At 44.1% G+C, this 12,484-nt stretch overlaps 1 pseudogene; it reads right to left on the minus strand.

The window, feature by feature from the left end:
* Window positions 1–8,970: 8,970 nt before the first annotated feature.
* Window positions 8,971–9,699, minus strand: LOC136536193 (uncharacterized; annotated as a pseudogene).
* Window positions 9,700–12,484: the final 2,785 nt, after the last annotated feature.

Raw genomic sequence — 12,484 nt, forward strand, 5'->3', positions numbered from 1 at the left:
CCTACATTTGTATAATGATTTTTGTTATAATTCACTTGGTTTTACATGTACATGTCATTATTTGCTTGTAGCTACAAATGTGTATCAAAGTGCAAGTCCATCAAAGTTGAACTTTCAGTTCGATGGCAGCCTGACAATACTTCATTGGGAAGGCTATAACTCATCTATCCGGAGTGCGATTGAGGTCAATGAGCACTTGATGAAAAGCTTTCAAATAGATCTAGTCCCATCTCAATATCATGTCAGCAAGGCCTCTAAATCATTATGACAAGTTGCCGCTGTTTTTGTCAAGAGCTATGTCATCGTCGTGGGTCTCATATTCACCCTTGGGACCCTGACCCAAGAGGGACCATGCTCCAAGGAGATGGAGAACACCTCAAAGATGCTCAAGGACGTCCTCCTCCTTGGCCACCACCTTATGAGGCAATCAAGGGCGTCCAAGCCAAGTTGCCAATCCATGTGAAGTTCGAGTCAATCTCAGGCTCCAAGAGAAGTCTGTAGTAAAATGGACACCCAGGTCACAAACGAATGTCATTTTTTACGATCCACATATGGATGGAAATCTATTTTGATAAGCTAACCAATGGAAATGGTCCCATGTTAAAATTCCTTTAGAATCAATGGGAATCGTCAAAACAAGTTAACATCTAGAATCTATCAGGACGCTACGTCACCATCTTTTTGGGCCGTTTGGGCCTTGTAACATGTCAGACTTCTTAGATGCCCCTTAGGTTATATAATCAGTAGCCGCTACCTATGTTAGGTTTTAGGTTTTACTTTAGATCAATATGTCATTGAACAGTTGCCATTATCAATTTGCAAGACCCCAACTTCGAGTGCTTAATCATTCATATGCAATTGTCACTTCAATTGAGTTGCATTTTATCTTGTTCTTGCTTGTATTCTTTGATTCATAGCAGGTATTAGCCTTCTTGGTGAGGTCAACCATATTATGACATGGTTGATAACTAGAGGAGATATAGTGCTAAGGTTGCAGGGTTCGGGTCTTTGTGATCTGAAGCCAGATCGGTGTGTCGCTCTCCACCAAATCGATAGTTATCTTAAACCTGACGAAAGATCGGTATCCCCCATCCCCATTAGGTATACTCCCAGGTGAAATGATACAATGATATATTATCTGTGCGCTTGCAGATACTTTACTTTAACATATATAATTTTCTCTGAGTTTACAAGTGTCATTAATAATTACCAACCACACATTTCTGGCATTATGCTAGGGATGACAACTTAGTAAAGAGTGATGTTAAGAAATATTAACAAAGTTCATCCGTAGCACCATGGTTAGCTAGATACCACTTGGAAACAAAAACACTAGACACCCCGTGAGATCAACATTAGAAGCAACTAGTAAAACTTGAGAAACATATCAAGCGTCTAGCTATCATCCTATGCATGCTAGTTATCAAATCATCATTCAACTTCTATCACTAGCATACAACACACAAGCATGCATATTAAATTTAAAAACTTATGCAATGCAAGCAAGCACATGAATATCACATATCAAATGCAATCAAATAAGTTCATGAGCTTGCTCCCCCTACTTGTGTGCTTTTCTTGTCCAAGAATTTTATTGATCCTCCTACTTTCCTCAATGTCACTCCCTCTTTGTCCATGCCCATGTCCAATCAACTCCTTCTCCCCATAGCTTTCATATCTTTGTATAATCGCTCCCCCTTTGTCATCAATTTCCATAAAAGGTGTGCTCCTCATTGATGCAAAGGCTCGCATTGGGGTAGATGGTTGAGGTTTGAATCTTGCATTTTTTATGGATACTTTCAAATATTGGAATGACACCACTTGTATAGCTCTTGAGATACCACACATAGGATCTTTGACCTTGATACCAATTGGTGGAACACCTCCCCCTATGTCATAGCATGGGTTATTCACTTGATAAACTTGAGCTCTTGTAGTGAGAGATGCATTCTTCATTTGATGATCACTTAAAGTTGAGGATCACTTGTGGAACCACCACCTTGTATAGTTAATACCACATGTAGAGATGTGATACTACTTGAAAAAATTTGCTACCATGGAACCACTTGTTGGATTTGTCAATAGAAACCATTTCTTGAACATTTGCTATCTTCATGAGTATCATTTGTAGGATATCGCTTGAAGATTGATCTAGACACCACTTGTGAATACCACTTGATAAATCAATTGAGTCTAGATACCACTTAAAACAACCTAACTAGATATCCATTTGCATTGTTGTCTTGTGCTTGTACTCTTGTTACTATCATGAGCTTCTAATGTTGGCTTAAACTAAATTGATTTGCCTAAACTTATAAGTCCGGTTTGAGCCAATGACAAGCTTCTTCACACCTCTTGCAAAGGTTATCTTGCCAATGTTGTACTTGTCACTAGTTAGCAATTCAAAATAAATCAAGTACTTGGGTTTACTAGCTCATGAATAAACTCATATACTAACCACTAGATCAATTAATCATCCAAGCAACAGTGGTAGGCTATGAATTTTAAACTTTCATTTGTCATGCATGTCCTATGAGCATGTACTATATGCACTAACCACATACTAGTAAGGGATGAAAAAGATCATGTACATTATAATGATACCTTTGCCATCTTAGAGTACAGGATAGTCATATAGATTCCAATGAGTCTCCACAATAGCAATGTGAAGTTCAATTATAAGCTTGGTGAAGACCAATCATCATAGATAGAGTCCATTCTTCACCCATATAAGATAAAAACTACTAATGATCAAGTGCACTATCTTGTTGTGGTTGGCTTGCTTCTTTTCTTGATCAATGCTTACATGAGAGCACTAAATGTGAGTAACCACTTGAATTCCAATGATTTGCTCTCTTTTGGGTGTTGCTTGCTCTCTTTATCAACCCTTTTGATTTCTTTAACTAAGCATCTCAAATGTTTCTTGGATCACCACCTTTATATTAGCCTTCTAAGTACCACACTTGGTTTACTTACACATAGGCAGCAAGCCCCTATACTAGGGAGAAGTGACCTCTCTCCAAAGAACCATTCTTAACACTCACTTGAATTGACTTTTTTTTATTGATCCAAGTGACAGACTTAACTTGATGAGTAACCATGAAACCTTCTTGAAGTCTTTTTCTTTCTACTTGTTTAAATCCTTTTCTTTCTACCATAAGATCTCCAATTGTCACTAGAACTTAAACATCATCTTCATCTTGAGTTTGATCTTGATCTTCAATTTGAGTACTAAATGTGTGCTAAGTACACTCCACAATCAAATGTCATTGTACTCTTTGCTTGTCATGCTTCTAGATTAATCCAAAACCAAACTTAGGTACCTTACCCTTTTATAATCATGTTTCCAACTTGAGGACCTTTCAATTAAAGTGACTCTTGGTCAATCCAATAAATATTACTTTTCTGATAGATTATGTACCCTTCAAAGAAATATCTATATCTCACAATGTACAAATCCAAATACCACGAAATTTTGTGGAGATGTGGTTCACTAAGTCATCTAGCAGTTGTAAACATTTGGGCTTCATTTGACGTCTAGATTGCTACCAGATTTTAATTCTTTCAACACTGCTATATGCTGAAAATGGCTGCACTATAGCAGACAAAATCTACTCCAAAACCAAAGCATATCTTATCCAATTCTAATGAAATTTGTACAACATCTTATACCATAAGTCTAGAGCATGCATGCCAAATTTCAAGCCAATCCAAATATATTTGTCACTCAAACATGACTAAGATCACAACTCACTCAGATTTTCAATTATAGGACAAATTTCTTACTTGAGCTATACTTCTTCACAATGAATCCAGTTTGAAACTAACTTGATTGAATACTTTCACAAGACATATATCCATTCAATCCACTTACTAAAAGTCATCTAATAAATTTATCCAACACAAATCAATCCAAACTTGATCACTAAGCATTTAACCATTCAATCATCTCAAAGTAAGCAACATTGCATATTTATCCAATTCAATCAACTTATATGCACCCAAATGAATGAGATCAACTAAGGATATACCTTGATTAGCTCATGATCATTCATAGCAAGCTTCAACTCAATATTTGCAAGCCTCCAAATATATCCAATAAATCACCACAACTTGAATTATAGCACTTGTATGTTATGTTGTAGGATTTGGACTTCACTAATTTATCATGGCATTGGGATAATGATCATCACTTTTGCAATACTTGGCTCAACTATAAGATCAACAAGATGAATATCACTTAAACCAAGTCTCCAATATCGATGGTACCTATAATCATTTATCTATTTTTTGATGGTACCTAAACTAGTTTGGGTCCTCTCAAGTTAGGTGCAACATACTTAGGCAAAGCCTTAGTATGGGTAGCGGGATGTTTTGCAATTGCAACCAATGAGATACCATTGCCATCCTTTCTAAGCACAATATTATCATCAATTGAAATAGGCTTAGAATTGTTACCTAGGGAACATGAATTAGCTATGTGTCCCTTTTCCCAGCATGAGTAGCACTTCCTCTTCAATTGAGCCTTTTCTTCCTTGCTTATGTGGTGCTTCTTATTGCCTTGCTTCTTATGAGTTGCTTGAGCCTTCTTCTCAAGATTGGTAGGACACTTCGAGGCAAAGTATCTCATATCCTCACACTTGAAGCACTTGATGTGAGCATACATCTTGTTCTCATCTTGTGTCTTGCTCATCATCTTGGCATCTTAAATTTGCATTGGATGCCTTGCTCTTCCAACCCTTCTTGTTTTCTTCTTCTTATTTCTTTCTCTTTTCTTTCGCCCTTGGTCATGCTCTTCTTGTTGAAGCCGACGACACACTTGTCACCATAGCTTCTTTGAGTCTTCAACATATGCTCAAAGGTAAGGATAGCAACGGATCGGGTTTGGTGCGGATATCCGCGGATTTCGGGTTCTGCGGGTTCGGGTTTGGGGATGGTTTTTCACCCACGGTTTTCGGGTTTGGGGCCCCGAAACCAATCGGGTTCGGTTTTGGGTTTGGTTTTCCACCCGTGGATATCCAATGGATATCCGAAATAAATCATTTAGAATTAAAACTCATGTTTTATAATATACTAATAATAATTTGTTTACTTAGATTATTAAATTTATTTAAAGTTGACTCATGAAAATATTTATTATTTGTTGCCTCTTGTTTATACATGTGAATATGTGTATATATATCTGCAGGTTTCGGGTATCCATTTGGGTTTTGGGTATCCGTTCGGGTTTCGGTTATCCGCGGGTTTGGTTTTGGTGATGGATTTCCACCCGAATCGATTTTCGGGGCGGATTCGGGTTTCGATTTCGGGTTTTGGTTTTGGGTGCACGGAGACTCCACCCGATCCAAACCCGACCCGTTGCCATCCTTACTCAAAGGTGACTCTTGAGTTGTAGCACCAATCTAGCTTGTTGCTCAAATTCTTCACTTCATTTTTGAGCTTATTGTTCTCCTTCAAAAGGTTAGTCTCACAAGACATGGAAGTAGAACAAGCATCTATATTTGAAGAGTATGGCATAGCTAATAAATCATCACAAGAGGTAGATACATGCTTCTTGCCTACATCACAAGAGTTAGTCACATGTTGTGTTTAATCATTTGACTCATGTGATGAGCTCTCACTAGTTTTAATTTTCTCATTAGAAAGTTCTTTAATGAGAAAAGCATGCTCTCGTACCAAGTTATCACAAGAAACACTAAGCTCCTTATGATTCAATTTTAGCTCCTCATGTGAACAGCTAATGACATAGAGTAGATGCTTTTGTTATTCACATGTGTTCTTTATAAATGAGTTTTTATTTTCCAATTTTAATGTTTTAGCTTTATCATTTTCTAAATACATGGTCATGCTAGCAAGTCTACTCATAAACTCATCATATGAATCAACATTATCAACCACATTAGCTTTTTGTACCTTTGTGTCATCTTGTGACATGAAACAATATGGTGTAGTGGGTGGGCTTATAGTAGAAATGTTATCTGGGCATGAACCATCATCATCACCATCAAGTGTGCATGGAGTAGCATCATCATTTGCATCACTTGAGGTATCATCATCAATCTTATCAAGTGAGCTTGTGGTAGATATTTCATCATCATCATCACTTGACCATGAGGTGGAGCAATCTTCCACAATCACCGAATTATGGCAATGCTCAACATCCTCATGTGCCTCCTCTTTGGACTCATAATCATCATCATCAGAGACCCTCCCATATATCAAATTGAGGTACAACCAAATGTCATGGGTGGTCTTCATGTACATGATTTCCCCAAATATCTTGTCACTCATAGATTGATACAAAATGTTAGTAGCTTGGCAATCGAGATGTAGGAATTTCTTTTGTGCTTGAGTTGCATTCTTTTCATCCAACGCATGAGAAAAGCCCAAACCTATGATCCACGATATTTGAGGGGAAATGAACTTAAAATTGCATGTCATCCAATTTTTCCACCGTGCAAAGTGTGTGTCATAAAAAGTGTATGGACACTCAACATCTAGCCCATAAGCTGCCATCCTCTCAGGTCGGTGAAGATCACAAATGAGAGACCTTGCTATGATACCACGTGTAGGGTCGAGATGGCAGACTAGAGGGGGTGAATAGTCCTTTCTAAAATTTAATCGTGCTGGCTAACCGAAATAAATGCATAATTAAAACTAACGGTCTAGCCAATACTACACCCCTCTATCTATGTTCTCAAGCACCTTATAAAGATCCTAATTAGGCAACAAAGGTGCCGGGCTAGATAGAGCTCACCTAAACAATTCTAGAGCAAGGTCACACAAACCTATGCACTAGTACTTCAAGCAACGGGGGAGCTCCTACACAATTCTAGTAAACAAAAGCACAAAGCTTCAAAGCTCACTAGCAATGCTCAATAACAAGGCTACACAAGGCAAATTATAGAGCGCAAATTATTTAGCTAAACAAACTAAGCAATGTGACTAATAAGGTTACTCAAACCAAATTAGTCACGTAAGGAAACTACTTCTATGCTACACAAGTAAGAAGGTAACTAGCCAACTACACAAGTCAACTAATTACTAGAGCAACTACACAAGCATAAGTATATGAAAGTAAATACAAGTTTGTGTAACGAGTATGCAAACCAACAGGAAGACAAGGATGACATGATGATTTTATCCTGAGGTTCATGTGCTTATCAACACGCTAGTCCACGTTGTGTCGACTGCCCACTTAGTGGTTTGGCGGCTAATTGGAATCACCCGTCAAGTCCACACATCGTGCATCGCAAGAACCTACCCTAAAAGTGAGGATAGCTCAATGGCACGTTCTACTAGAGTTACTCTTTGCGATCCCCATAGGGTGAGCACAATCTCTCTCACAAATCCTCCTTCGGAGCACCGCGCAATCTTCCCGCGTACTTCAACGGAGTCACAAGCTACCAAACCATCTAGGAGGTGGCAACCTCCAAGAGTAACAAGCACCATTGGATTTCAACTCGATCACCTAGTGCCACTCGATGCAACCTCACAATGCAATCGCGCTAGAATCGCTCACTCACTCGATCGGATGATCACTATCAAGCATAAGTGAGTTAGAGGGCTTCTAAGCACACCTACACAAGCCACCAAGGCTTAAAGGTGCTTAGCAACCAGTCCAAGCCTGAGCTCCACCTCTATTTATAGCCCCCAAGCCAAATAGAGTCATTAGAGCAAAGCTGCTGGTTTCTATGAGGGCACCGGACACGGCGGTGCCCCTCCCAACGGTCGAATTCCAATGGCTACTGGCCGTTGGTCACCGGATAGGGGTGGCGGTGGCACCACCCTATGGATGGTGATGACCACCTAGGGTAACCCCGTGAAAACCATGCTCTTAGGAAAAATAGGGTGGTGCACCGCCCTAGGCACGACGGTGCCCAGGCGGCGACCATGCCCACTTCCCTCGCTCTCTGCCGAAAAGCGGTGGTGGCACTCGATAGCACCTGGTGGTGCACCACTCTCATGATGGCGGTGTACACCATCACGTCCCGTGACCACCCTGACTCTTGCTATGCTTGGCCAAGTCTAGGTGGACACCGCCCTAGGGGTGGCGGTGCCACCGGACAACCAGTGGTGGTGCCCTCAGGGCAACACGCTGCTCTCGGCCTCCTAGCCGGTCACCACCACAGGGGTGGCAGCACCCCGAGCTCGGTTTTGCCTCCTCTTCTTCACCTTTTCTAACACCTTTGAAAATGTGCTAACACCACCAAGTGGTCACCAACTTGTGCATGTGTGTTAGCTCTTCACAAATATTTTTCCAAAGGATTAGCATTCTTCTCTCAACGCCACTCGATCCTAACATATATGCAAAGTTAGATCGCTCAAGTGGCACTATATGACCGATATGCAAATAAGTTTTCTCCTCTTAATAGTACGGTCATCTATCCTAAATCTGGTCATGCACTTCTCTACATAACCTTTGACCGATGAAATGAAATGCCCTACAAATATACCTTTGCCTTACGCATTCCATTCTATCTCCTCCATCGTTGATGCAAAACATGCACCAACCAATCACCAAATGATATGATCCACTTCATATCATCATGTGACTGTATTGGTTCATCGATCTTGACTTCACTGGCTCTTCACCGTTGCCTCGGTCCATCGGTGGCAAGTCATCACTCAACTTGCCTTCACTCTTGCAACCGGTCCATCAAGCCAAGTCTTGTCTTGATCTTCTCCACCTTGATCACATGACTCCATGTCATGTCTCATATGTAATGGGCTCCTTCATCACATGTGTGAGCCTTGCAACAAATCCAAACCATCTTCACCGTCATGGCATGAGTTGCTCACACAAATACCTGTAGACTAATTACCTATGTATCTCGCATTAAATACAATTAGTCCACCTAGGTTGTCACTCAATTACCAAAACCAAATAAGGACCTTTCACTTTCTTCTACCTTGGTCCGGCCATTTCTTTTCTTTCTCAAGGTCGACAGTGGTGCCTAGTAGGGCAGGTCAACCTCTAGGGTAGGCAGCCTCTGCAGCCACGGCTAGGTCCCACCCAACGCACCGAAAGACCTCGGTAAGCATGTCGCGGAGCGTGTCACAGAGGAAAGAGTCGAAGACACCCGCGGACAGCATCGCACCGACGGTATCGTCGCCCGACGGAGGCGAGAGCACGCGGTCGAGGCCGCCCGCGTGCCGCGCATTGGCGTCATCGAGCGCCTCGAGGTCCAGCCGCAACGTCCTTGGCATCGACGGCCGCCTATAGGCGGTTCACCACAGCGTCGAAGGACTACAGCAGCACCTGGTTCTCGTTCACCTTGGCCTTGAGGTGCACCATGAGTGTCCTGTCCCCGTTCGGTGAGGGTGGGTCCGTCGACCCACCCCCTCGAATCCACTTTAGCTTCGACAGGCGCCGGAGGTGCCACACCGTGTCGCCGTATCCCGTAGGAACGACGTGTGGGCGGCCTGCAGGTGTAGGTACACCGCCTAGAACGACGAGGTCGTTGCGAGCTCTGTAGCAACGACAGCCTCCTGCCTGGACGCCGCCTTCTGCTCCCCATCCATGCTAGGATTAGGGTTCAACGGGTCAGGCTTCAGCACGACCACACGCTGCCCAGCAAGGACCCCATCTGCCCCCGACGCCGGAGAGCGCGCGAATCGGTTGGCGTCCTCGTTTTCCTCCTCAGCGAAGAACTTGATGGTCTTGGTCTTGAATGCGAGCGCGAACTTGTAGAGCATGGCTACGGCCGCCGTTGCGTGCTCGACATGCTCTCTGTCTCTGCCGCCCTGCTCTCCTCACGCGTCGGCAGCCCTCCCCCACCCCGAGCTGCCCACCCTGAACCAAGGTACAAGAAAGAGGTAGGGGCAAAAAGGACATTTTACCGCCCTTCTCTCTCCTCAAAAGACATAAATTAATATTTTATTGGGCAGAGTGTCCATCAGTAAATTTGTCAAAAACTAGAGTGTCCTGCAGCAAATCGCTTCATTTTGGATGTCCAGCAGCAAAGCGTGACTTTCAGTGTCTAGGAGCCAATTTTGCCTAAGAGTAAAATGCATCAGATGTTCATTAACTTTTGAGGGGGTGTCATATAGGCTCATCAACTCTCAAACTGTATTTTTGGGTCCCTAAATTTTTTAAGTGGTTCACCACAGGTCCATACCCCTTTGTTTATGTTTATATTTTACAAAAATCTCTCTCTACTTCTTTTTCTATCACAAGCTTATCCCTCTTCGCCTTCTGAGCGCACAAACGATGGCATGGCACGCAGGCCAGTGGCGAGTGAGCCGGATGCCCGGATCAAGCCATGCACCAAAGCAGCTTGGAGGATGCGCTCCGCACGACACGACGCCCTTCACCTCGGCGCGGATCTTCGCCGAGATGGCGTTCCGGCCAGCAACCTGTGTGGTGGCGGGTCAGAGTCCGACGCTGACGGCCATCTCCTTGAGCCCGCATCGATCGTCTCCACAACCGCAACACTAGCCTGCGAGCACGCCTGGGAGGTAGACTTCGATATCCGCCGCGACTGCCACGCCGCCCAGTCCGTGGCGTTCCTCCGGTTGCAGGGCTTCGACTTCAACGCAGCGTGCGCGCGGAGTCGACTTGGCGGCGTTCGGGGCGAAGCTCGCCGAGATCCTATCGGCGCCGCCGCACGGGGCCGGGGACGTCGAGCTGACGTGATTGGCGAGCGGCTCTACGGGGGGACGGGGACCTCGAGCTGACGCGCCTACAACTATGACCTGGCCTACCTCGTAAGGATGCTCAGCGACGGGCAGCCGCTGCCGAAGACGAGGCAGGGGTTCATCGCGCGGGTGAGGGGCATTTTCAAGTTGTAATAATGAATTAAGCAAAACGAGAGCACATCTCATCTCATCTCAAAGTCTTATCTTATGTAATCAAACAAACTCTGCCGCTGCTGCTGACGCCGGTTTCCAGCTTGCCTCGTTCACGTTGGCCGGCTCCAGGATGGCCGCCTCCGCCTCCATCTTAGACGTTCATGAAGGTACCCACCGCCCCGTACTTGCGCCGGAAAAATCGTTGTGGGACACGTCGAACATGCCAGGACGCCTGGTCCAGGTCCGACACCTGCATGCGCCTGTTAGCCGTGGTTCTCCACCACGCACCGCTCCAGCCTGCCCACCGCGCGCCTCCGCGCCGTCGAACTCTCCTCCTCTCAGGACCGCGTCGGCGGCATAGCACACGCCCACGTCCGTGAACATCTGCGTGTAGCTCGTGTCGCCCGGCGTGCGCCACCGCCGCTGCTCGTGTCGCCCTGCCTGCCGATGTGCGTCCGTCAGGCAGCATGTCGTCTGCGGCGCACGCGCACCACTGCGAGTCAAGCGGCGACAGCGGTACAGCCGAGCGGCTCGCCGGGGCGTGTGCCCGTGGACTCCCGCGCCGTTGAGACCTCGGTGGCAACGCGCGCTGCCACGGCCGGCCACGATGACAGGAGTCAGCGCCGACAAAGTGCTGCTGTACGTCTATAAGCTCCACGCAGAGCGTGACCAGCTCATCGTTAGTGGGCGCACCGACGTTGGGGTCGAGCGCCTAGCTCTGCATGTCGTGGAGGATGGCACGACGCCTATTGACGAGCGGGAGTGTGCAAGTTCTGCTGGAGAGGGGTCAAGTAAAAAAAAGACAGAGGGATAAGCTTGTCAAAGAAAAAGAAATAGAGGGAGGTTTTGGCAAAATACAAACATAAACGAAGGGGTATGAACATCCGGTGAACTACTTAAAAAATTTAGGGACCAAAAAAACAATTTTAGAGTTGATTGACCTAAATGACACCTCCTCAAAAATTAATGGACCTCTGGTGCATTTTACTCTTTGCCTAATATATATGCCATTACTTGAATTTAATTTGCATTCTTGTCGTGTGCTTGAACTAGATTGCCTTTATAATAACACATCATTTTTGCTTTTCATTTCAACACGATACGGAACATCATCAAGTTTGCATATAATAAATTACTTGTTCGACACTTAGCAAACATGTTAGTTCTTTAATCGCGTTGCTATTCAATCATCCAAAACCCACTAAAGGCCTAGATGCACTTATAATCTCTCAACCCAACACTTTATCACAGACTAATCACCCACTCTCACAAAAAAAGTGGTTGAGGTTGAGGAGAGCTCACACAATGTTTAGGAAGTGTATATGATGTTCTAAAGACTAGCAACACAACCAGGGGCATGGGATGGATATATATACCCACACTCCCAAAACTAATTGTTGGAGCCTCAAGACTAGCAATTTATGACTTGCAAACTGCAGAACCTCCACGCGCACGGAGCTTGTGCAAATTTTTGCAGAACTTCCACAACCTGAAAAACAACAAAAGTTACCTCACGAAAAATGCTATAACTTTTAGCTCCGAACTCTGATTTTGATGATATTAGACTTTTTAGAGAGCTTATTCCAAAGGCTATCCAACCAAACAAAGAACAAGCCCCAATATCAATAGGTGCAAGTGTAGTTCAATTGTTTCTATCATGTTAACACTTGGGGTTCGTTTAGTTTGAGCA

Source organism: Miscanthus floridulus, chromosome 2 (genome assembly GCF_019320115.1).
Source record: "Miscanthus floridulus cultivar M001 chromosome 2, ASM1932011v1, whole genome shotgun sequence".
NCBI classification, from domain to species: Eukaryota; Viridiplantae; Streptophyta; class Magnoliopsida; order Poales; family Poaceae; genus Miscanthus; species Miscanthus floridulus.